The following is a 27,122-nucleotide window of genomic DNA, read 5'->3' as shown; positions in this document are numbered from 1 at the left end:
TGGCCATGCTGTGAGCAATCATGGCAGAAGCTTCCCACCGGAACTCTGCGGGAGTCGGGGGCCCCGGTGACTCTTGTGGAATCTTCAAGGCTGATGGGACGCTTTTGGGAATGGGGCCATCCCATAGCAGTGAAGCGTCCAAGTTCCAGGGTTGTCCAGAGCCATCCTTGCAGGCCAGGCCTAAGTCTGTGGAGCCGACCGCCATTTCCTGAGCTCCGTGGCAGCCGCCTGTCGCTGTATCGCAAGAGTGGGTGCAATTCAGCCGGATGGCGGGTGAGACGCTGTAATAGCAAGAGCAGGCGTAATTGAGCTGGCCGAGCGAGGCAATGTGCCGCAGGAGCGGGCGCAACTCAGCTTGTCGAGTGAAGCGCTGGGGTGCAGCTGAGAAACCTCCACCTGGGGAGGTGGGGGAGGCTTGTTTGCGCCGCCTCTCCCTTCCAGTGCACCCCACGCCGTCTCCTGGCGCAGGTATATGTGATGGTTGGACCAGGGCACCGCAGGACGTGTCTTCAGGTCAAACGGATTGTGGGACAAGGTCCAGAATGGAAAAGTCACCAAAAGGCTAAAAGTTCCGCCGGACCCCGGGAGCCGGCCGCCTATGTCGAGTGAAGTGCTGGGGTGCAGCTGAGAAACCTCCACCTGGGGAGGTGGGGGAGGTTCGTTCGCGCCGCCTCTCCCTTCCAGTGCACCCCACGCCGTCTCCTGGCGGAGGTATATGTGATGGTTGGACCAGGGCACCGCAGGACGTGTCTTTAGGGGTGTAGCTGAGAAACCTCCACCTGGGGAGGTGGGGGAGGCTCGTTCGCGCCGCCTCTCCCTTCCAGTGCACCCCACGCCGTCTCCTGGCGGAGGTATATGTGATGGTTGGACTAGGGCACCGCAGGATGTGTCTTTAGGTCAAACCCTCAAGTATGGCACCGAACATCCAGGACTTATGCCATTTGTGGATGGCAGTGACATCGAAGAATCTCAAGGACCAAGCATATCCAGAGTCCTCCCCGGGGTATTTGCACAACGGTCCTCCACCCCTAGGCCGCCAGCTATGCTACCTTGACAGGAACAGTGCCATGCATTTGGATCGATGTTGCAGCAGGCTGCCATGTAAATAGTTATTTAATAAAACGAAATTCACTGAAAAAACCATAGGTTATAGACCATATATAGTTAAATATCTCAAGTCCTTATGTGCACTCGATGGAGATACAGGTCGTCCACCAGAAGATGTGCTGGCCACCTCTAATGGTAATAGCGTGGCCAGGGCTTTTGTCGATGCCTCTGCAAATTGCACAGGGTGCATTTGTTTGACATGCCGCACCATGGTATGTATGGAAAAGGAATATTTTTTTGTTGGATTTCCTCTTGAGAGAAACGAGTCACATATCGTGCAGGTTACTTTTGGTGCATTTACTTTCTTTTGATCTTCAGGATAAGTGAAAAATTGCCAGATGAAAGATTCTTTTTTTCTTCTTAAAGGTAGTCGATCATTTTGTTCAGATTCGGAAGATGAATGAGATACGGTAGCCATTTCACCAAAGTCTTCTGAAAAATGTAGGACGTTGTTCTCTCTTGAGAGTAGAAAAGATAATGAGAGAAGTGGGTGGAGTGCTGCGTGTAAATTCCAGAATAGAAACTATTAAGAACCAATTGGAAGTGTTGTTTTCATGTTGCAGCAGGCTGCCATGTAAATAGTTATTTAATAAAACGTTTTACCCTGTTACTTTGCTGGTGTGTTGTATTTATTTATAATATTTGCATAGGGTTTGTCGTTATTTTGGGCGGGGTGGGCGGCGGCGCCGAGCTATGTTGCAGCCATCATGGCGTCGAGCTCGGTTTCTCTCACTAGTTTCATATTTCTCATGAGGGGTTATTCCTAATGTTTCTATTTTAGCGAGGTCAAAAAGAGATCCTATCAGTGGCCTACTGATTTTGCTCGATTCCTTTTGTTTTCTCTTGTGGTAAATAAAATATTACCCTGACATAATTTCTAGGCATAAATATGCATCATGCATTAAATGAGAGGCAGAGTCCGTGGTATCCGATTCAAAAGGGCTTTAATCCAATAACTCGAGTCAAGGGAGAATCTGTTCCATCACCACTAAGGTTCAGGAAGGGTCTTCTAACATTATTTGTAGAGTACATACATTTATACATTTATTCTTGTACATAGGGAGGAGCGCTCCAGGCAGAGCAAGAAAGAAAGAGAGATAAGAGCATGTGGGCGTGCATGAGGGTGTACACTTGATGAGTCATAGGTGGGTGATAGGTGGGTGGCTACATAGAGGAGGAGTTACATGGCCAGCTGGAACTTTGCCCTACTTGTGCACGCAACTTGATCATGACGTGCAATTGACGTGTAACTGGGGGGAAAGCTGACTTTAAGTCTAGTAGAGAAACCTTCAGTGTCAGGGCGACCAGCACGTCTGGTACTATCTGATATCTTGAGTCAGGGATGTATTATCTGAAGCAAAGGTTGCTCATCACTAAAAGACAGAAAGGGCATATATTTCTTCGTTCATTGCATGGGGGCTGTGAGCTTTCTACAGATGCAAGTACTGTAATTTCATTTAAACAGAGACAGAAAAGCTGGGCCCTATCTCTGCAGACGGATTCTGTTTACCTTCCTCACCGGGCAAGAATGTGATTCTGTAAAGCAAGCAGATAACTGTTAAGCAAAATATACTGTCTTGGTAACCCTTGCTGGGCCTCTTTTGGCTGAGCCAGAAGTATGCGAGGTCAGGGATACGTAACTGTAGCTTTCAGAGTGTCTGGAGTCATGAAAAACACTAATTCAGAAAGTGGCTCAGGCTGAACCACAAAAAGGGTTCATCTCGATATTAAACGTGCACAATGCAAAAACATGGGCCTTACTGCTAACTTAACTTTGTTACATGGGAGACTTAATTACTGGCATCTTAAAGCAGGACGTGATTGCAGAGGCCTTGTAATTCAGGCCACTACGAGAAAATGCATGGGTGACATGCACATATATGGAACATAGGGTACACGCAGGGGACACATTGGTCAGGCAAAATTTCATTTTCCTCATTCCCTCCTTGTCCCCTACTGTACCTTTTAGGACACATCTATATTCATGAGACCGTATATTTGATCATACAGCATCATTTGTTCGTCTTTGATCCTTTGTATACTTGGATGTGGAATACAGGCAGTTGCACACAGGCCGCAAATGGCCGGGCCACACTGCAGACAGAGACAGCAACCGAATATCATAAGTAGTATAAGTCCTAGGAACGACACCACTTTCCATCCCCAAGCCGAAATTACACCCCAGAGTCAACTGGACCAAGTCCATGTGCCTGGGTCTTGATGTATATCATGAGCAATCTTGTGGGGTCTTGTTATTGCTGCGTACACAGAAGGCGCGTTATTTGGGATGAAAATGCAGCAAGTGGAGCCAATCACTCTACAGGCTCCGCCCCTATCCGCCAGTATGACGTCAAGAACAAGGCGGTTCTGAAGAACAACAAGTCTCATGGCAGACTGCTCCTGGGTCAAGTTCGCCAGGGCAGATGCAGTTACATTTACAACTGTTTCAAGAGTCCTTGTTAACCTGCGTATCAGTTTGCTGTTTTGGACGGGACCTATGAAAAAAAAGAATCCTTTGTTGAAATCTGTATATTGCTCCCAAGCTGTTTCAGTCTGATAGATCTCTGAGGCATCTGTCTCTCTCTTTTGTCTAACATACTCTAGTCGGGAATCTCGATGATAATTGGATGGGGCTAGAAAAACGGGTGGAAGCAGGAACGCTATATAACATGTCCCACCCCAGTCTAAGGGCAGATGTACATAGGCTGTCTGACCGCAAATGAAATAGGTATGGCGTGATGTTTTGAAAGAAGACTGTCCTTTATCATTAAACTCTACTATGGCTTTACACTCGCTGTGTCCCATATGTACTGAACCTTTCTTTCTAACACATAAATTACCTGTTGCTGGTAGCACTGATATGAATGGTGGACCTATATTTTGCATGGGCTGAGCATTTAGTATTACAAAACTAAGAGATGCATTTCCTTGCTCGTACTCTTCATTTTCTAGATCTGTTCCCTTTCTTTGGGGAAATCCGTCTTTGTCTGGAAAACATGCCTTATTCATTACTTTGTTCAAGTTTCCATAAATCCAGCCATCATTATTAGCTATGTACTTTCTATCTATTGAGGTCATTAAGGCAAACCATGCCGCACACAAACCATTGTGGGAGAACGGTAAAGGAAAGAATGGCAGAACTCCCTTCGTCTTTTGGTAAGGTGGCAATTGGCCACAAACCCAGCAATCAGTCGCATTGCTGGTCTGGTGAGAATGGTGTAACATTCGAATGAAAGTATTGTTACGCAGAGCAAGACGATATGACAGTTCATGAGGTGGCAGGTCACTAAATGTATGCTCTACGGTGTTGTTAATTGAAGAGTGCATATGTGAGGCAAAAGGAGGAAAGAAAACATGTAGTATTAAACTGATACATATTATAACAATGCACAGAAGAAATAAAATAATCAAAGAAACTATACATCTACTGCGTAATATCTTGCAGTACTTTGTTTTCATTTTGTTTTTCCTACTATTCTCGTCTGTGATCTTATACATGTCAGAAATCTAGTCTAACCGATTCACCACCTAGTGGGCTTAAACAATTAAACTACGTCTGACTTACTAGATCGTAACTTAGACCTATACTCTTGCTGTGGGGTCTTTTCTAGCAAAGGCGGCGCAAGCGGCGCAAAGTTTTTAATGTCTTTATTTTTTCAAAAGTTCCAGATTGTCCAAAGTATCTTTTGCAGTGTTGAGCGTGAAGCCATCCCTTGCGTCCCTCCACTTTAATAGCGGTCCTCGTGGTCAGTAGCACCAACTTCGGCGTCTTCCAACGTGGCTCAAGGGGGCTTGAGCGATCAAAGTTCCGAACACAAACAAAATCCCCAGGGACAATTACGTGTTCCTTGACCTGGGTGTTGTCAGGGAAGGCGGCAGCAACCTGTGAACGACAAGAGAGTAGTGCAGACATCAAGGTAGCCAGGTAATCTGTCAGCATGTTACTGTCAACATCAGTTATTTTTTTTGGCATAGGCGTACCCCACATATTTGGCGGTCTACCAAAAACTACTTCATAGGGGATAGGCCTGTTCTGGAATGAGCTACCATACACATGTAAAAGAGGGCAACCGGCAAGGCTACCATCCAATCCACGCCTTTTTCTGCACATATCTTAGCTAGTTTCGTTTTAATTGTCTGATTATGTCTTTCTACAAGGCCTGCTGCTTCAGGGTGTCTTACACAATGGAACTTCCAACTGTATCCTAACAGAAGAGACACTTGTTTCATTAATTCAGAGGAAAATGGCTGCCCGTTATCTGAATAGATGACACGGGGCAAACCATATCTGGGGAAGAACTCGCGCACCAATTGCCTGGCTGTTGTCACAGCAGTATAATCTGGAACTGGATACGCTTCTGTCCATCTGGATAGTGCACACACAACTACCAAGACATACTTGTAACCTCTACATCTGTTCATTTGGATATAATCCATCTGGAGGACCTCAAAAGGGTGGTCAGGAGGATGAAATCCGCCTTGTTCCACTGGAATAGCTTTACCTGGATTGAACTGGCAACAGATCATACATGTTCGTACTTTCTGTTTCGCTGCTGCACGCATGTGCTTGTTACACCAGATGTTCTGTAAGCTGTCTAACATTGCCTTCTCTCCCAAGTGTGCTGGACTATGTGCTGTGTTTATGATTACTTGTACCATGGAATCTGGAAGAAACCAGGTACCTTTTCCCTTAGTCATCCAACCTTGGTCAGTCTGGACCCCTCCTTGTTCTGTCCATTTCTTTATCTCATCTATAGTGGCATGTGTCTGTATGTCGAGTACATCTTGAGAAGGATCCCTGACTGTCATGCATTTTGTCAGTAATGGTACCTCTGTCCTTGTCGTGTCTGTTGGTGTCTGGGCTGTAAGTTTAGCTGTTCGGTCTGCCAGGTCATTACCCTGGGTAATGGTGTCTGTAACTTTGGTGTGTGCTCTGCATTTCAGGATAGCTATGGCTGTAGGTAAATGTATTGCTTCCAACAGGGCCTGAATAAGCGGACCATGCTGAATTTTAGCTCCATGAGAGGTCAAGAAACCTCTCTCCCTCCATAGTACTCCGAAATCATGAACTACACCAAAGGCATATTGTGAATCGGTATAAATGTTCACTTTCAAGTCCTTAGCTCTTATGCAGGCTTGTGTCAGAGCGATGAGCTCTGCTGCTTGTGCTGACAGTGTGTCTATTCTTTGTGTCTCTATGACTTCAGTAGCAGTTGTCACGGCATATGCTGCTACTAACTCTCCTGCACTCGTTCTCATGCATGATCCATCTACATAGAGTGTTAGGTCAGGGTCTGGAAGTGCAATATCTGTCAGGTTTTGTCTTGGTTTCGTCACTATATTCATTATTTCCACACAGTCATGTGGTGGTGCATTTACTGTACTTGAGGGCAAAAGTGTAGCAGGGTTTAGAATGTTACATCGTCTGATCTCTATGTGTGGTTGAAACAATGTCAGTTCATATCCTGTCAGTCTCGCTACAGTCAAATGTTGTGTCTGTGTCCTGTTTAAGAGAACTTCTACTGAATGTGGTACCTGTACTGTCAGAGGGTGCCCCAGCACTATTGAGTCACTTTGTCTTATGGCTAGGGCTGTTGCTGCAACCAATTTCAGGCACGCAGGCAGAGCCTGGGCCACTGGATCTAGTGTACTAGAAAAATAAGCACAAGGCTTGTGTTTTCCTGCTTGATCTTGTGTGAGGACAGATAACGCTGTTCCATCCCGTTCAGTTACGAAAAGCATAAAAGGTTTACTGTAACTAGGAGTTGCTAGAACTGGCGCTTGACATAATGCTCTTTTTAATTCCTCAAATGCCAAGGTATGTTCTTGTGTCCAAGGAAGTACAGTCGAAGACGCTGCTTCCTGTGTTGTCAATTGTATGAGTGGTTTGGCTAGATAGGCATACTGGGGAATCCATTGCCTACAGTATGAAGTGAGGCCAATAAAGGCACGTACTTCCTTTTGTGTCTTTGGCTGTGAAAGGTTAGCAATGAGCTGTATACGTTCTTGTGTTAGCTGTCTACCCTCCTTGGAAAGCAAGTGTCCAAGGTACACCACTTGCTTTTCACAGAATTGCAACTTCGAAGGGGACACTTTGTGTCCCTTATCTGCCAGGAAATGTAAAACTGTCAGTGATGCATTTTCGCATTCTGGTTCTGATCGTGCTGTAATTAGGATGTCATCTACGTACTGGAGTAGAGCAGTGTCGGTAGGCATATAAATACTGTCCAGCTGTCTTTTCAATGATTGACTGTAAATTCTAGGGCTCATTGCAAGAGCGAAACTCCTGCCAATTATTCTGTTTACACTACGAGGGAAAAACGATTCATTTGCAAGCATGCCTTATCTGAAGTCAATGAAGCTTTCAGTGCTGACTGTAAGTAAGAGCAACTTGACCCCCTCCTTATATAAATATTTCTCCGCGGAAAGGAATTGGAGTATGGCCAATAATAACAAGACAGGCACTGCTCGGAGCTCCAAGAGGGAAAAGCCCTCCCTTTACAAAATATCTTTCCCTGGGAGCCAGGCCACCTCAAGGTCGAAAAACACAGTCTTTGTAATTCAAAACATATCTGTACCCAGGCCAGAGAGCTAACCAACATTCTCTAACTTAACTGAAGCAAATTTAAAACGTGATAAAAAACATTCCTAAAATCAGTAATTAATAAGGACATATTTTTTTTTATTTCGTAATTTAGACACATGCTAGCATTTTAAAATAATTATATCATAAAATATTGTTACTAGCTGCAAAGGAAAAAAAGAAACAGAACAACATGGCATGGAAACACACCACATTTTACTTCTTGAAAATAGCATGTGAAACACCATAATTTTGCATTGCAAAACCATTATTTTCATAATTAAGTGTGCAAGCTCTTCTATTCTACCTATTAAAAGGGCCAGATTCATCATTTTTCAAAAAGCCATGTTTTCTAATTGAGTGGATTAACTGTCACACGCGATTCTAAAGGGCAGCTTGCATTGGGAAAAATAATAATGCATATTTTGTAGAACACATTTTAGCACACGGTTGCACTACACTAATTAAAAGCACATTCTATGATGGGTCTGTTTTATATTTTCTTCTCAACCGTGAAAACATTAAAGCACCCTCTGTGCAAACCCTTATCTCAATCCGACTGGTTTATTTACAACTTACCGACCTCTGAGTCAAACACATTAAATCAAGTGTTCCAAGGCAGACCCACACAAATACGTGGATAGAATGTTGAATGAACACTTCTTTACTCTCCATGCAAGATGTTACCATTTCAGTCAGCAAGCTGACAAAGCACATAGGCAGACCCAGCAACCAATGAAAAAGTTAAATCGAACCATCATTCATCTAACCACTCACTGACTTTTAGTGTCAGCTCACATAACCATGCATGTTAAACAGCATGTTAAAACAAATACTGCCTTCTCAATACAAGATATTAACCCTTTGGCAGCTGAAGCACAATCATTCCCCAATGACTGCAGTACATGGAAAGTCATGAACTCCTCTCTCCACGTTATCACATAACACGTACGCACATCTTCAAAACGTTTTCTCCAAGCACTTGAAAGAGATCCAGCTCTCTCCTGCCTAACGTAATGATAACATGCTCTGCACAAACCATAACCACATAGCGCTATTCACAAGCCATATTCACAAGAAACTCAACAAGTTATAATAATGACATGCTCTTCATAAACCATATTTACAAGGAGCTATTTACAAGGAACTCCACAGTAAACTTATATGGCCGATGAGGGCAGAGGGAAATCTGCGTTTACGTAGTCCGAAGCGGGCTCTTCTAGATAGGAGGAAATAAAAGCCTCTGATGCTGTCGGCTTCATTTCTACATACTCTAAAGGGTACAGGTGGTGGCGTTCGCGACCTACTGGGACTTACTGAGGTGGTCACTCTAGCTAGTTCTTCTGACAGGACGGGATAAATACCAGTAACAACGGCATTTCTTTCTCTATCAGTCTGTTCTGTTTTGACCCGCTCCCCCTCCGCCCGCAGTTCTTTTTCTTTGGCTTTTTCCCCTGCTTGTCTAGTTCTATCTGCTTTATTCAATTCTTTCTCTATTCTCCTATGTGACTCTTTGCGCCACAATTCAATGGCATCTTTCTGAGAGGGATTCAGAAAAGGGGGTCTTGACTTCTTTTTCCATAGCGCTTCCTCTACTCTCATAATGCATTCAGGATCCCATGTTCCCGAGATAGGCCATCTATATTTCTCCTCCAAATCTTTCGTGTACGATACCCATAAGTCTAAAAACAAAATGGCGTCTAGCCCGTGCTTATTATACATGTAATGACCAGGTGTGTCTCTAGGCGGGATGTTAACTGACTCTTCTAGTATACCTTTTCTGGTCCCTATCTGACGTAACTTCGAAAACAGTGGCATGTTTGAAACCAATATTCACAAAAATAGACTGAAACAATTAACAATCATTCACACACAAACAAATATTAAACACTAAAACAGTTACAACCTAAACCGATACAGAGAGCTAAACATGTACTTGAAAAACTTTTTGCACTGAAATACAGTACAGCCATACCGGTCTCAGAAATGAGACACGTCTTTACCGTGCCCACGTTTTACCGTGGACCCGTCTTGACCGTGTTCGTGTGAACGAACCCGTCTTTACCGTGCTCACGTGAATGAGGCACGTCTTTACCGTGCTCACGTATAACGTGAACCCGTCTTGACCGTGTTCATATAAAATAAACCCGTCTTGAACTTGATGCATTCCCCATAGTGGTACTCACCGGGAAGCAGAACTTGAAGGCCTCGGAAACTTGATACTGCTACTACTACGCCTGCGCCTTGGAACTGGTGGGCTTCGGAAACCTCGGACCTTGCTCTCCCACGGGTGGGCTCTGGTTGGGATGATCCGCAATCCTCACCGCCTCGTGTGGACGCCTGGTCGCAGTTCGTCTCCTCCGTGGGCCTGAGGGAGTAAGCAGGAAGTCCCGCTGCGTGTACACTTCGAAGTCCGTCACAGCTGTAGAAGGGGGCAAAGGCTGGACCTACGTCGCCGGCGCGTGGGGAAAGGGATAGTCCTGGTCGGGCGCCAGATTAATGTGGTAAATAAAATATTACCCTGACATAATTTCTAGGCATAAATATGCATCATGCATTAAATGAGAGGCAGAGTCTGTGGTATCCGATTCAAAAGGGCTTTATTCCAATAACTCGAGTCAAGGGAGAATCTGTTCCATCACCACTAAGGTTCAGGAAGGGTCTTCTAACATTATTTGTAGAGTACATACATTTATACATTTATTCTTGTACATAGGGAGGAGCGCTCCAGGCAGAGCAAGAAAGAAAGAGAGATAAGAGCATGTGGGCGTGCATGAGGGTGTACACTTGATGAGTCATAGGTGGGTGATAGGTGGGTGGCTACATAGAGGAGGAGTTACATGGCCAGGTGGAACTTTGCCCTACTTGTGCACGCAACTTGATCATGACGTGCAATTGACGTGTAACTGGGGGGAAAGCTGACTTTAAGTCTAGTAGAGAAACCTTCAGTGTCAGGGCGACCAGCACGTCTGGTACTATCTGATATCTTGAGTCAGGGATGTATTATCTGAAGCAAAGGTTGCTCATCACTAAAAGACAGAAAGGGCATATATTTCTTCGTTCATTGCATGGGGGCTGTGAGCTTTCTACAGATGCAAGTACTGTAATTTCATTTAAACAGAGACAGAAAAGCTGGGCCCTATCTCTGCAGACGGATTCTGTTTACCTTCCTCACCGGGCAAGAATGTGATTCTGTAAAGCAAGCAGATAACTGTTAAGCAAAATATACTGTCTTGGCAACCCTTGCTGGGCCTCTTTCGGCTGAGCCAGAAGTATGCGAGGTCAGGGATACGTAACTGTAGCTTTCAGAGTGTCTGGAGTCATGAAAAACACTAATTCAGAAAGTGGCTCAGGCTGAACCACAAAAAGGGTTCATCTCGATATTAAACGTGCACAATGCAAAAACATGGGCCCGACTGCTAACTTAACTTTGTTACATGGGAGACTTAATTACTGGCATCTTAAAGCAGGACGTGATTGCAGAGGCCTTGTAATTCAGGCCACTACGAGAAAATGCATGGGTGACATGCACATACATGGAACATAGGGTACACGCAGGGGACACATTGGTCAGGCAAAATTTCATTTTCCTCACTCTAACGATTTTTAAGTTAAAGTTTGCTAGCACGATACAGCGGCTAGTCCGCATTTTATATATATGTCTTTTTTATTAGGGGTGTCCTCCGGTGGAGTCGGACGATCTACCTCTAATAAACGGTAAGTGTTCCTCTGAAGGAATGCGTCTTGAAAGTGGCTGACTGTAATGTATGATATTTCACTCAGTGACTTTCAGGCCCATGCTGTTTCAAAACTGTGCATGTGCTTGAAGCAGGCGTAGGTATTGACGCAGCATAGAAACTACCAAGAACCAATTGGAAGTGTTGTTTTCAAGTCACATGACTTCACATGCGCGTCTCAGGACGTGTACGCGGTGACAGTATCTGGTCACGTACGCCATTTGGAAGTAGCGGTCTAATTCAACGAAGTTTCAAAACATGAAAAGGAGTAAATCCAAACACATCCGGATTGAATATATCTTCTGAGCTCGATTCAAGCATACAATTGTTAAAGTATAAAACCTTTTATATATTTTTTTTAAAATACCAAGGTGTGTACATTCGGTCACACACGAAAGTTTACAAAGACATTCGGCTCCATTTAATGAAAATTTTCATAATAATAAAAAAGAAGCCTATGTTTAGTGTCTTTGACGTACTATAAGTTCTTTGATGGGTCTATGAAGAAATTCAATAAGTTGCAATTGTAAAGTTTTCACGAAATATATAGGCGAGTGCGCGCACACGGTCGCGCACGAACGAAAGCCAAAAAAGCTGAGATAAACCCCCTTTATAATATGCTCCTGGAGCTCTTTTTGGTAGAATGAGTTAGTTCTGAAAAGAACTTTTTTTTTTTTAAACAAGTTTTATGATTTTTTAAACTTGCAACAACATTTTCATGTGTGACACAGGATCGAAATGAAATGAAGAAATTTATCTTTTCTCGGGGCATTTATGACTCTCAATTTTTTGTTTAGTAAGAATGAGGCTCTGCTCTCCGTACAGAAGAATTTCTCCACACTCATTGCATTTCATGTGCACCTTTGCAAGATATGGTCTCAAGTCCATCACAGCACTCGATGGAGATACAGGTCGTCTACCAGAAGATGTGCTGGCCACCTCTGATGGTAATAGCGTGGCCAGGGCTCTTGTTGATGCCTTTGCAAATTCAACAGGGTGCACTTGTTTGACATGCCGCACCATGGTCTGTATGGAAAAGGAATATTTTTTTCTTGGATTTCCTCTTGAGAGAACCTTATTGCATATCGTGCAGGTAACTTTTGGCGCATTCACTTTCTTTTGTTCTTCAGGATAAGTGAAAAATTACCAAATAAAAGATTCCTTTTTTCTTTTTAAAGGTAGTCGCTCATTATCTTCAGATTCGGAAGATGAATGCGGGGCGGCAGCCATTTCAGCAAAGTCTTCCGAAGGGTGTTGAACGTTGTTCTCTTTTGAGAGTAGAAAAGATAGTGAGAGAAGTGGGTGGAGTGCTTCGTGTAAATTGCAGAATAGAAAGTACTCAGAACCAATTGGAAGTGTTGTTTTCAAGTCACATGACTTCACATGTGCGTCTCAGGACGTGTACGCGGTGATAGTATCTGGTCACGTACGCCATTTGGAAGTAGCGGTCTAATTCAGCGAAGTTTCAAAACGTGAAAAGGAGTAAATCCAAACACATCCGGATTTAGTATATCTTCTGAGCTCGATTCAAGCATACAATTGTTAAAGTATAAAACCTTTTATATATTTTTTTAAAATACCAAGGTGTGTACATTCGGTCACGCACGAAAGTTTAAAAAGACATTCGGTTCAATTTCCACAAATTAAATAAGTTCACATTGCAAAGTTTTCACGAAATATATAGGCGGGTGCGCGCACATGGTCGCGCGCACACGGTCGCGCACAAAACCCTGGAAATGCGATATCCATTTTATTGAGAACAGTTGCCGAGAGTGCGCACACCGGGTCGTGCACGAAAGTTTAGAAAGGCTATTTTTATTTACAGACAAATTTTAATGCGTTGAAAAAAAGGCAAGGTACAGACTTTCTAATTCTGTATCGCTTTACAAGGAGTCTCTATGCAACTTGAACAGTGAAGAAAACGGCTTGTTTCCGAAAAAAATATTGCCAGAACTTTATTGACAAAAGTATAGGTTGTATACACGAGATATTTCTGAATTAGCATTTTAAAAACCAATGAAATTCACTGAAAAAACCATAGGTTTTACACACGTTATAGTTAGGAAGTAGCATTTACAAAACCTATGAAATTCACTGAAAAAAACATAGGTTTGACACCAGTTATAGTTAGCTGGAAATTTTACTGATATAAAACCAATGAAATTCCACGTTATAGTTAGTTGGACTCACTATAACTTGCGCGTGTAATGCACTGCTGATGACGTCACATATTACATCATTCATGACATCACTGATGACACCATCCTTGTGACACAGTGACAGACCTCCTTTCACTGTAATCTAACCCTTGAAACGCATATTCAAAAATAGAAACTAAAATGTTCAAAAAAATGGAGATACCCATACCAGTTACAACAACCAATTCAATAATTCCACCATCTATATACACATGCACTAATTCACCAACAGTTCTATATAGTCACTCATACATATATTCACTAATCATATGTAGTGATACACCTACACATCCTGTTACACACCAACAGTCATCCAAAAGTTATTCACACACATACTCACACATGCAAATAAACTATTGAACATCCATTTATTTGCATAAACAGCTATACACACACTACCACTTTACTTCTAAGGAAACTTACACATACTTACTCTCTTAAACAATCATTTCATTTTTCAATCTTTATTTCGACCATTTGGTCATAAAAGATACACATACAGTAAAATCACATAAATTCTGTCACAGTCAATAAAACATCAATGCATGATATAAAATCAAAACCAGACAATACAAGTAATTATTAAAAAGTGTGCGATTCTACAGTCTACCCAGCATTTTTTAAAAGACGACTACGCGTATACCAGACATTCGTAAAGAATTTGGAAAGTGCAAAAACAATTGGGCCGGAAACATCGCATTTTAAAATCCTGTACATCGGTGCATATTCCCTGCCACCCAAATTCTTAATCAAGGGCAGCAGCCAGTACTTTCTGGCTGCCTTGTATGCTGGGCAGAAAAAGATCACATGCAAATCATTTTCCTCTTTGTCAACGCAAAGAGGACAGAACTTGGTAGAAGGGACTTGTGACCAGGTGCTAGAAAAGGACCTTAAAGGCAATGTGCCGTATCTCCACTGGAGAAATAACTTTCTAGTGAATATGGGGTATACGGGATCAAGAGCTTTCTCAAATGTATAGAGATCCTTGGTTTGCAGGAATATGGAGGAAAGGGACCCCTCTGTCTGGGTAGCTATAGCCCTTACCCTTTTGTGTTCGTGGTACAGATTCGCCAAAGCTCTCTTAGAGATTCTTGGTGCTGTATTTGCTGGTTCGGTCCACAATTCAGGGAGCCCCAAGTCTGTGCAAACTGACTGGATGTTTTGGACCCAGGGAATGCTGAGCGCCTTAGGATGTTTTAGTAGTTCGACCAGTTCCGCCCTGTAATCGGCGAGATCGTCGCCGCTCCATAGCCTGCGCCAGAAGGCAATGGGTCTTAGACTTATCTCGTCGGCGAGTGGCCGTAGCCCTAAATCGAGCCTCAAGGGGAGAAGCGGGGTGCTAGGGGGAAGTGCGGTAATTTGTCTTAAAAACCTATTTTCAGTGCAAGACAAGTTCCGGCATGGAATGTGGCCCCACAATTCAGCCCCGTACAAAATCGCCCCCCTTGCCTGTGCCTTATATATCTGAATTAGGGCCCCCAATGGGCGATAAGTCGAACCGGTCATCATCCGGGAAATACCCCCGGTAATTTGTCCTAGTTTAAGGTTAGCCCTCGTTTGATGGCTTTCCCAGGTCATGTTTTCGCTGAGTGTCACGCCGAGATATTCGAACGTGGCTACTCTTTCCAGTCGCGCTGCTCCCAGTAGGGGATTCGGGCGCTGTTTGGGGCTTGGGTTCAATATCATATATTTGGTTTTTGTGGCATTGATTTCCAGCCCTCTGTCCTGGCAGAAGGCCACAAAGGCATCAAGTATCTTTTGAATGCCCATTGGTGTTTTGGATACCAACAGTGTGTCGTCCGCGAACATTATTGCGGGCACACTGTTGCCATTCAATTTGGGGGCATCTGTATAGTCGGTGGCGTTTAGATGAGCGATTACCCCGTTGACGAAGAGGCAAAACAGGGTCGGCGCCAACACGCAACCCTGTCTCACCCCTCTGCCCACGGGGAATCTATCAGTCAGCTCCCCCGACCTCCCACACCTCACCTGGGCATAATTATTATGGTGCAGCCTCTGCAGGGTCAATAAAATATCTGGTGGGACGCCCATCCCTGCTAAGATGACCCATAGTTTTCCCCTGGGCACGAGGTCGAGGGCGGCTCTTAGGTCCACGAAAATCGTGTACAGACTACCGCCCTCGAACCTCACTGTTCTCCAGTAGATCAAATTCAGTCTAAAGACCTGGTCCACAGTCGATACCCCTTTCCTAAAGCCTGCCTGATATGGACTGAGGGCGCCCACCTCCTCAATCCATTCCTGAAGCCTGTTCAGCAGAACCCTGCCGAACAGCTTCTGTGCTACATCTATCAGGCTAATCGGTCTGTAGTTGGCTGGGAGCAGGGGGGATCCTTTTTTGAAAATCGGGACCACCTCAGCCCCCAGCCAAGTACTGGGGATTTCCATCCCACCGAGGACACCATTAAAAAGAGCTGCGAGGTAGGGCGCCCAGACGGTGGTCTCCTGCTTATACAGGTCTCCCGGTAGCCCGTCCAGCCCGGGCGCCTTCCCCGAAGCCAGGCCTGAAATAGCAGTCGTAACCTCGCTCAGTGTTATTTGGTCCGCCTGCAAGCCCTGCCTCACTGGTTCAATTGGCACAGGGAGTTCTCCGGACTCAGCGCTATATAGCGACTGGAAGTGGGCCTGCCACACTCCAGGAGCTATATTGGGCTCCACTGCCGAATGTAGACTCCCTGATCCCCCATTCACCATTCTCCAGAACAGGCGTTGATCCTGTACTGCTAGGGCCTTTGTGAGCTCTTCCCACTGATTTTCCTCCCATTCTATTTTGGCCTGTGCAAGAAGCTTCTTATAGGCTTGTCTACATTGCTTAAGACGTTCCCCTCCTTTGCCCTCCTTAATTACTCCAAGGAGTTCTGTTTTGGCCCGTCTACAGGCTATGTTATACCATTGTGTTTTGCCTTGGGACCTCTCTCTTGGCTTTTGTACTTTACGTGTAAAGTGGGGTGCCGCCACTTTTATGAGTTCTTTATGGGCATCAAACAGTTTACTCCTTGTATCTATTTTGTTTGCCACACTCTCAAGGTCCCCAACAGTTTCCAGGATGGGGGTAATCTCTGCATAAAGCAGTGGGAGTTTGTCCTTATTTGTGACCATATGCTCCCACCTAATTCTTCTCCTGCTGTTATCTATTAGGAGTATGGGATAGTTCCCTTCCTCATGAGTCGCTAGGCCCTGGGGTGCTGGGTGGACGAGGTCTAACTCGAGAGCATTGTGGTCACTATCCATCCTATCAATTACCCTAAAATCCTGTATTGTTGACCACCTCGCTAGTTGAACCAGAATGTAGTCCAAGTGTGACTCCCTTCCTTGGCGATTGTAAGTGATTTTGCCTGGTGTATCGGAGTTGGTTCGCCCATTACACGCTCTGAGTCCATACCTTAACGTGAGGGCAGTAATTTGCAACGCTAATGGGGTCCAAGCTTTCGGAGATGGCACATCTACCCCTGGTACTGCCCACCTATCTTCTTCTTCTGATAGAAACCCTTCCTGGAGGCCGGGGAGTGGCTCAAAGTGAGAGTTAAAGTCTCCACCCACCACATAATATGAATCAGTCGACAGTTCAGATAAAAAGTTCGAGAGTTCATTAAAAGTCGGTGATTCTTTTGCCTTTCCCATTGGCCTGGAATAGATATTGACCAACAGGAGGTTAGCTTTATTTGGCCATGTTAATGAGACCGCGAGGATGTCATCGGAGCTGCATGGGAGCCGTGTTGCCACACAGCCCAGATGAGCAGCAATCCATGTCGCAAGTCCCCCTGATGGTCGGCCTTTACCTTCCCACCTAGCTAGAATAAAAAAGGATGAGTAGCCTTGATGCTCATAGTCCTCTCTGGCCCAGGTTTCCTGGAACATACATATGTCACCAGTTTCTATGTACTTTCCCCAGGCCGGCTCTTCCAATTTATTTTCTAGTCCCGCGATGTTCCAGGAGATTATCCTCAAATGTTCGAGGGTGGGAGATGTCATAGCATGAGGGATGGAGGGGGTAAGTCCATGATCCACTTGTGTTGCAGGGCCTATGGCTGGGGCAGCAAAGGATACATGTGACTCCTTGGATCCCAACTCCCCCTCACCCTCAAGGAAGGGAGCCATAGTTATCCGCTCGACAGCAACTACTCCATCAGTGGCTAGGTGGGAGGATTCAATTCGACCGTGGTCTAGGGCAGATGAGTCATTCAATGGGCCAGAGATTGCACCGGAGGGCACAGTGGGGGGATCCAGGGGGCCACAGAAGCCCGATACCCCTGGCGCAGACTTACAGACGGTGAGTCAGTCGACCCCATCCAGCCCGTTCAGACAGTTAAAGCGATTAAAATCGCAAAAGGGTGTGTCCGGCGGTTGAAAGTACGGGCGTTGAACAAAGCCTTTGTGATTGCGTCTATGGTCCACCCTTGTCCAGCCATCGTGTGTTGGGGCCTGGTGCCTGGGAATTGGAGGAAAGAAAAAGGATACTGGGAGGGTCTGTATGGTGGAATCAAGGGATCGGTTCATTCCTCCACAGATGTGATGATAAGTTCACATTGCAAAGTTTTCACGAAATATATAGGCGGGTGCGCGCACATGGTCGCGCGCACACGGTCGCGCACAAAAGCCTGGAAATGCGATATCCATTTTATTGAGAACAGTTGCCGAGAGTGCGCACACCGGGTCGCGCACGAAAGTTTAGAAAGGCTATTTTTATTTACAGACAAATTTTAATGCGTTGAAAAAAAGGCAAGGTACAGACTTTCTAATTCTGTATCGCTTTACAAGGAGTCTCTATGCAACTTGAACAGTGAAGAAAACGGCTTGTTTCCGAAAAAAATATTGCCAGAACTTTATTGACAAAAGTATAGGTTGTATACACGAGATATTTCTGAATTAGCATTTTAAAAACCAATGAAATTCACTGAAAAAACCATAGGTTTTACACACGTTATAGTTAGGAAGTAGCATTTACAAAACCTATGAAATTCACTGAAAAAAACATAGGTTTGACACCAGTTATAGTTAGCTGGAAATTTTACTGATATAAAACCAATGAAATTCCACGTTATAGTTAGTTGGACTCACTATAACTTGCGCGTGTAATGCACTGCTGATGACGTCACATATTACATCATTCATGACATCACTGATGACACCATCCTTGTGACACAGTGACAGACCTCCTTTCACTGTAATCTAACCCTTGAAACGCATATTCAAAAATAGAAACTAAAATGTTCAAAAAAATGGAGATACCCATACCAGTTACAACAACCAATTCAATAATTCCACCATCTATATACACATGCACTAATTCACCAACAGTTCTATATAGTCACTCATACATATATTCACTAATCATATGTAGTGATACACCTACACATCCTGTTACACACCGACAGTCATCCAAAAGTTATTCACACACATACTCACACATGCAAATAAACTATTGAACATCCATTTATTTGCATAAACAGCTATACACACACTACCACTTTACTTCTAAGGAAACTTACACATACTTACTCTCTTAAACAATCACTTATAGAAACACATACTAATTTAAACAAGAACTCTTACAATCCCTCACTCTCACATATACTCACTTATATACATCAATATTCACATATACTAGATTAAAACATATGTAGTTACTGATAAAGACACTAATAAGACAGTCATTCACTCACTAACACAGACATATGCACACTCATCCACCCATACAGTCCTGCACATATGCTGTCTTCAAAACACATACAAACAGAGACTCAGTCATTCATGGAAAGGGGCGACCACTCGGTCCCCCCGAACGTATGGCAGAGTACCTCGATCCCCCCGGGAAGCCATTTTGGGCGGGAGGCGCGTCTCGGCTGGTATGCCCGAAGCGGCGTAGCCGGGGCGCGCTCTTTCCCGCCCTGGAGTGGGCTGGCCTAGACACTGACGCGACTGGCCACGCCCTCGGGGCAGGCAGGGGCGGGTTTACGCCCGCCCTGAAGACGGATAAAAAGGGACGCAAGACCGGAAGACATCCTCTTGTTCCTGTGCTCTGAAGCTGCACCTCCTCGCTGCACGTGAGCTCGAGACGGAACGAAGAGCCAATTTTGAGCGTTTTGATCTTTCTTTTTGTCTTCTAGATACTTGGTCGGAAAGATGCCCAAAAAAGGCGCGAAGAGAATGACGACGGATCAGATGGTTCGGGTCCTCATGAAGGAGATGTCCGAACTGAAAAAGCGGGTGGCGGAGCGAGATGGGGAGGGGGGATCGGGGCGTCCATCGGCTGGAGCAGCCCCTGGAGGGAAAGCCAAGAGGCCTAGAAGGGGACCAGCCGGGGGAGACGTCCCGGTTCCCTGTACCCCGCTCGAGGCGCCAACCCCGGTACCGGTGGAGGGGAATCCGATTCCCGTCGTGGTCACCCCGACATCCACTGAGGATATGCCCCCCGAGTTGGCGGCACAGCTAGCAGCGTGGTTGGGCGACAGTAGTGAGGGCGCCACGGCTGCCGAGGCACAAGCGCTGATGAAACAGTTGCGCGAGAAACGAGATGCAGCCAAGGTGCCCGCGCCGGCTGCAGTGATAGACAAGCCGCAGGCCCCGGTTGCGACCGCAGAAGCAGCGTCCGGTGCAGGTAAGCGGCCATTGCCGATCGCGAGGGATGAGTCAGCACCCTCCCGTAGAGAAAAATTGGGGCAACATGTTCCTTTGGCAATAAAGGAAAAGATTTGGGCGGGGGAGTATGTGAACATTTTCTCCTTGCTTGTCGATCATTATGAGGTGGAGCATGTTAAGGGTCAGAAGGATCTGATGCATCCGAGTGTTTGGCGCGCAAAAATGGCCGCCTTTAAAGTGAATGAGAATATTGGCAATTGGGGTAATGCATGGGGAATTTTTACGTCGATCCTAGGGGAACGTAGGCCCGAATTGCTTTCCGAGTTGCCGATCTATCAGTCCCGAATCATGGGGTACTCGACGTCTCACCAGGGTAACCATTGGTTCTGTTATGATAATCTCTTCAGGAAGGCGAAGGAGCATAACAAAAGTTTAACCTGGGACTGTTATGATTCTTTGACATGGGATAAAATGAAAGAGTCAGGAATGTTGAAAATGCCGTTGGTGGGGAGCAATGTTGGCGAGTCCTCCCGCCAATATGCGGGGACGCCCTTTCGGTCAGGTACGAGTACCGACGATTACTCGAGACCTGCCAGCAATACAGGGAAAAGGGGTTTCTGCTTCAATTTCAACAAAGGTAAATGTACTAGGCCCCAGGGATCGTGTAAGTTCAAGCACGAATGTAGTGGTTGCGGTTCGTCCCATCCTGAGTCCTCGTGCAGAGCCAGAACGGGTGAGAATGGGGGTAGGGGAGGCGCCAAACAGGTCTAATATAGTCCGAGGGGCGCCTTTACCAACCCCGATTGATACCTTGGCGATGATTCCCTGGCTCAGTGAATACCCAGATCGTACTTCTGCTGGATTGCTGCGAAACGGTTTTTCATATGGTTTCCGCATTCCGGTAGGGGACTTTCAGGGTGTTGGGACGTGCAAAAATCAACTTTCCGTCTTGCAGCATACGACTGTAGTGCAGGACAAGATCCGGAAAGAGGTTATCCGAGGTCGTGTCGCCGGCCCGTTTAGTGTACCCCCGGTACAGAATTTTGTTTGTTCTCCTTTAGGGGTGGTCCCCAAGAAGGACCCGGGTGAGTTTCGATTGATTCATAATTTGTCAGCTCCACGTGGTCTTTCTGTAAACGATGCAATAGACCCAGAAGTGTGTTCGGTGCGGTACGCATCTTTCGATGAGGCCGTAGCCATTTTGAATCGCCTGGGGCCCGGGGCGCTGATGGCGAAGTCGGATATCGAGTCAGCGTTCCGGTTGCTCCCGGTACACCCGGACGATCAGCGTCTCCTAGGTTTTATCTTTCAGGGTTATTATTACATGGATAAGTGTATGCCGATGGGGTGCTCTATATCTTGTGCCTATTTCGAGAAATTCAGTAGTTTTCTACAATGGGTCTTCACAAAGAAGACGGGTTTCCAACATGTAATGCATTACCTTGATGATTTTCTGTTCCTTGGGGCAGCCGGGGATCTCGAATGTGGCCGGGCCTTGGCCGAATTTTGTGTATTAATGAAACAGTTTGGTGTGCCATTGGCACCGGGTAAGACGGTGGGTCCTGCGACTTGCCTCGAGTTTCTGGGGATCGAGTTAGACTCCAGAGAAGGTTGTTTTCGTTTGCCAGCTGATAAAGTGTTGAAGTTCAGGGCAACCCTGCAAGAGTGTCTAAATGCATCTAAAGTTACGCTGCATCAGTTACAGCAGTTGGTGGGACAGTTGAATTTTGCCCTTAGAGTTATACCGATGGCCCGCCCCTTTTCTCGTTCAATTGCCCAAGCTATGGTCGGCCTAAAGGAGGGCCATCATCGCACGAGACTATCGGCTGAGGTCCGCCAGGACGTGCGTATTTGGTTAGCATTTCTGGCGGACTTTAATGGTCGAGTCATATGGAACAAACCAGCCGTATCCTCTGAAGAGCTGGGGCTATGGACAGATTCTGCAGGTAGCATAGGTTTTGGTGCCATCTTCGGCACAAAATGGTCGGCACAAAGGTGGCCGACATGGTGGCATGACAATGGTCTGACAAGTAATATTGCTTTCCTCGAACTTTTTCCCATTTTGGTGGCCCTGAGAACCTGGCCAGAAGGGTTCAAGGATCACTCTGTGATATTTTGGTCTGACAATATGACTGTGGTCGAGTGCATCAATAGTCAGGCAGCACGATGTAAACTGATTTTAAGACTGCTCAAGGAGATTGTTTTACTGTGTATGCAACTGAATGTGCTGTTCAGAGCAAGACATGTCCCAGGGGTACAGAACCAGGCGGCTGATGCACTGTCTCGTTTTCATATGCAGGCTTTCTTGGGCTTCCTTCCCTCAGCGGACCTAGAGCCGGCACCCTTCCCCGAAGCTCTCTGGTCTCTCGGTGCCCCGAACTTCGTCACCTCGTGGGAGAGAGTCTAGCACCACGGACGAGGAAGGCATATGAAGGGGCGTTTAGGTCCTATTTAGCCTTTTTGGGGACTGATAGGGAGAAGCTTTGGGGCCACGAGGAATGGGTAGTGAATTTCCTGATGTCCTTACGTAGGGCTGGGAAATCTGTGGCTACGGCTCAGAGGCATCGTGCTGCTATTTCCTTTGTTGCCAGGGCTCATAGTATCCAGGACCCGACAGCGTCTTTCGTTGTACAGAAAGCGCTGCGTGGGTGGCAACGCCTTGAGGGTCGCAGAGTAGATGAGAGGCGCCCGATAGGTTTGGATAGGTTGGCCCAGTTGTTGGCTACACTCCCTGCCACATGTTCATCTCCGTTTGAGGCGGTGTTGTTCCGAGCCGCTTTTACGCTAGCATTTCACGGGGCGATGCGAGTAAGCGAACTGGTGGCAAGGAACAAACAGGATGTGGCGGGGGGTTTGTGCCAAGAACACGTTCAGATCAGAGGAGAGGCAATGACGGTCTCCTTTGTCAGGTCCAAGACCGATCAGGACGGGATGGGTGACTGCATAATCATACGCAGGATTCCCGGGTCCTCCATATGCCCGGTAAAGTGTTTAGAAGATTACCTAGCACGAAAGGTGGCATTATGGGGGGGGACCTTGTTGAGACACGCGGACGCCACCCCACTGACGAAGTTTCAGTTTCAGCGGGTGCTTGCGATGTCAATTGCCGCTGCGGGCTTGAACCCGGGCGAATTTGGGACCCATTCCTTTCGGATAGGGGCTGCTACGGAGGCTACAGCTAGGGGTCTTAATGTCGAACAAGTGAAACGAGTGGGGCGTTGGTCCTCCAATTGTTATAAGAGGTATGTGCGGTTGCACATGTTGTAAAGCTGTAATGACGTACTCACGCCTCTTGTTTTTGTTTGATTTTCAGTTGCGCAAGCCTACGAGGCGGGGCGGACTATGCAGTCGACCCAACACCGGGCCAGCGGTCAGACATCACCGGCTGTGAAAAAGGAGGTGTGGGTCGTGGGCCACTCATACGTGAGGCGTGCCGCGGACGTATTCAAAGCAGGTGACATGATTCACGTAGCTGGGGAATACGGGTACAGGGTGTCCTTCTACGGAAGAGGCGGTCTCTGTATTGACCAGTTTCAAGCATATTTTGAGGATTTGTTAGGGCGGACGAGGTCACCGCCGTCTATAGTCATAGTGCATTTAGGGGGCAATGATTTGGTCACCACCGGTAGACGACTTCTCCTGGAGGCAATGCTTTCCACTGTAAGTTGGTTGGCGAGGAGAGTTCCGGGGTGCACAATTGCGTGGTCCCATATGATCCCACGAAAGGTGTGGCGGGGGGCTATTTCTATTCCTGCTTTGAATCAGTCTGTTAGAAAGCTTAATAACAAAGTGAATAGGTTGTTCCGTTCCAGGACATTGCATTCTATTTCGCATGGCTGTATTAATGATGACAGTATGTATTCTGGGGATGGTGTGCATTTGTCTCGGGTGGGGAATGAGTTACTCATAGGAGACTTCTTAGCATGGTTAAAAACGTTAAAGCATGACCTTTAGGTAGGAGCTTTGTGGGGGGTCCGGATAGCCGGTCAACTATCCGGACCTGTGGCAGTAAGGTCATGATCGGTGAGCAGTAATTGGAAGATCCCTATGAGTGGGCGTCACCCAACACGGATGGGAGCGCTCGGGAGAGGTGGCCATTGGCCCCTCAACGGGGAGGCGGTCCTGTCTAAGGAGAGGCCGCCGGAAGGAAAGGAAAGGCGGTCAAGGCCCCTTCCTGTGTAGGAGGGGTTACAGCCCCCTCCTGGGGAATTTCCCGGGGCCAGTGACGTCTGCGACGGCAGATGTGGTAAGTTGTGTGGGGTTTGGGGGGAGGTCTACGCTACCTTCTAGATACTCACACGAGTCCTCGAACGACCTTTAAGTGGCGTCGAGTTTATTGGGGCCCCCGACAAGTCAAGGGAAATTGGTAGTTGCACTTGGGGTACGCCTCAGTGCTGTCGCCCCTCCCAAGTGGGGGGGGGGTATTTCGGGTTAGGGATCTTGACACCGGTTACGACCTTGCCGTTGGCCCTTAAACGTTAGGATGTACAATTTCATTATTTCAAGAAAATGTTTTGCAGGTTGGTAGTTCGGCTAGGAGAACCTCTGTATTAGAGAATCTGTTAAGGTTAGCCAAACATCGCAATGTGGTTATGAAATTGTACATTAATATGAACTGTTTAACGTTTAATTTTGTTTTAATAAATACGGCCGGGGAGGGTCACTCCCTCCCTCTTCCAAAAACTTCAAGAACTGTTTCCGGTTTCCCTCCTTTGGGGATTGTGTTGAGAGGGGGTGGCGGGTATCTCAGCCATATGGAAAGGGGCGACCACTCGGTCCCCCCGAACGTATGGCAGAGTACCTCGATCCCCCCGGGAAGCCATTTTGGGAGGGAGGCGCGTCTCGGCTGGTATGCCCGAAGCGGCGTAGCCGGGGCGCGCTCTTTCCCGCCCTGGAGTGGGCTGGCCTAGACACTGACGCGACTGGCCACGCCCTCGGGGCAGGCAGGGGCGGGTTTACGCCCGCCCTGAAGACGGATAAAAAGGGACGCAAGACCGGAAGACATCCTCTTGTTCCTGTGCTCTGAAGCTGCACCTCCTCGCTGCACGTGAGCTCGAGACGGAACGAAGAGCCAATTTTGACCCACCCACCAGCCCCTGAGGACAGCCAGTTGTTTTAAGATGGTTCGATAATTCTATTTCGTTTACAGGTTGTGGTATTATCATGTTGATATTGAATGTGTAATAAAGTTGGTCGATTTTATGTATGTTCTGTGATTAAAGATATTCGGTTTTTTGTGTCCGTTATAAGCATGCTTATTCGGGTCATAGTGGTCAATGTATTGTTGGTTTAGGTAGCATTGTCGTATTTATTTGGTAGGCGGTAAGGTCGTGATCGGTGAGCAGTAATTGGAAGATCCCTATGAGTGGGCGTCACCCAACACGGATGGGAGCGCTCGGGAGAGGTGGCCATTGGCCCCTCAACGGGGAGGCGGTCCTGTCTAAGGAGAGGCCGCCGGAAGGAAAGGAAAGGCGGTCAAGGCCCCTTCCTGTGTAGGAGGGGTTACAGCCCCCTCCTGGGGAATTTCCCGGGGCCAGTGACGTCTGCGACGGCAGATGTGGTAAGTTGTGTGGGGTTTGGGGGGAGGTCTACGCTACCTTCTAGATACTCACACGAGTCCTCGAACGACCTTTAAGTGGCGTCGAGTTTATTGGGGCCCCCGACAAGTCAAGGGAAATTGGTAGTTGCACTTGGGGTACGCCTCAGTGCTGTCGCCCCTCCCAAGTGGGGGGGGGGTATTTCGGGTTAGGGATCTTGACACCGGTTACGACCTTGCCGTTGGCCCTTAAACGTTAGGATGTACAATTTCATTATTTCAAGAAAATGTTTTGCAGGTTGGTAGTTCGGCTAGGAGAACCTCTGTATTAGAGAATCTGTTAAGGTTAGCCAAACATCGCAATGTGGTTATGAAATTGTACATTAATATGAACTGTTTAACGTTTAATTTTGTTTTAATAAATACGGCCGGGGAGGGTCACTCCCTCCCTCTTCCAAAAACTTCAAGAACTGTTTCCGGTTTCCCTCCTTTGGGGATTGTGTTGAGAGGGGGTGGCGGGTATCTCAGCCATATGCATCTATGTGTTAAGTAATACCCCCACCAAACCATACAGACACTCATACTGATACTAAAAAAAACATCTAATAACCTATATACATACACATGTACCTACTCATTAACCCATGCAGCCACTTATACACAAAGTGAAACACAAATACATATATTTAAATATTTAAGCATTACTCAGTAATATATGTATTCACTAAGATATTCAATAATATATACATATATAACACATATTTATTTTTCAGAAAGACACACATTCAATGGATGGTGTCATCAGTGATGTCATGAGTGATGTAATATGTGACGTCATCAGCAGTGCATTACACGCGCAAGTTATAGTGAGTCCAACTAACTATAACGTGGAATTTCATTGGTTTTATATCAGTAAAATTTCCAGCTAACTATAACTGGTGTCAAACCTATGGTTTTTTCAGTGAATAAAGATATATATATTACCTACTGGCGGTCGCCAGTAGGTATATATAGTTAGGATTTTTTCTCTATTCGATTTTTGAAAATTCTATGTCTAATAACTTTGGCGTTTGTGGACGGAATTGGCTGAAATTTTCAGGAAAATGGAACATTTTGTTTCTGAGCAGCCCCTCGAAATTTGGGTGGGGTTCGTCAAGGGGGGGCCGAGAAAAAAGGGGGGCCCAAAACGTGTTTTTCCCATGTTAATTTCCATAGGGCGGTTGGCCTCACTTTTAGCCCGAACGGCTGAATGGATTTGCATGAAACTTGGCAAAATTGTAGGGACTGTTAGCCCGATGTGCCTTTGCTAGGTCTCAATATATGTGCTCCAGTGGATTTTGATAAATTAACGTTCAAAAAAATAT

The sequence above is a fragment of the Lissotriton vulgaris genome, chromosome 8 (assembly GCF_964263255.1).
Source record: "Lissotriton vulgaris chromosome 8, aLisVul1.2, whole genome shotgun sequence".
Lineage (NCBI taxonomy): Eukaryota > Metazoa > Chordata > Amphibia > Caudata > Salamandridae > Lissotriton > Lissotriton vulgaris.
This window is presented reverse-complemented; position numbering follows the sequence as displayed.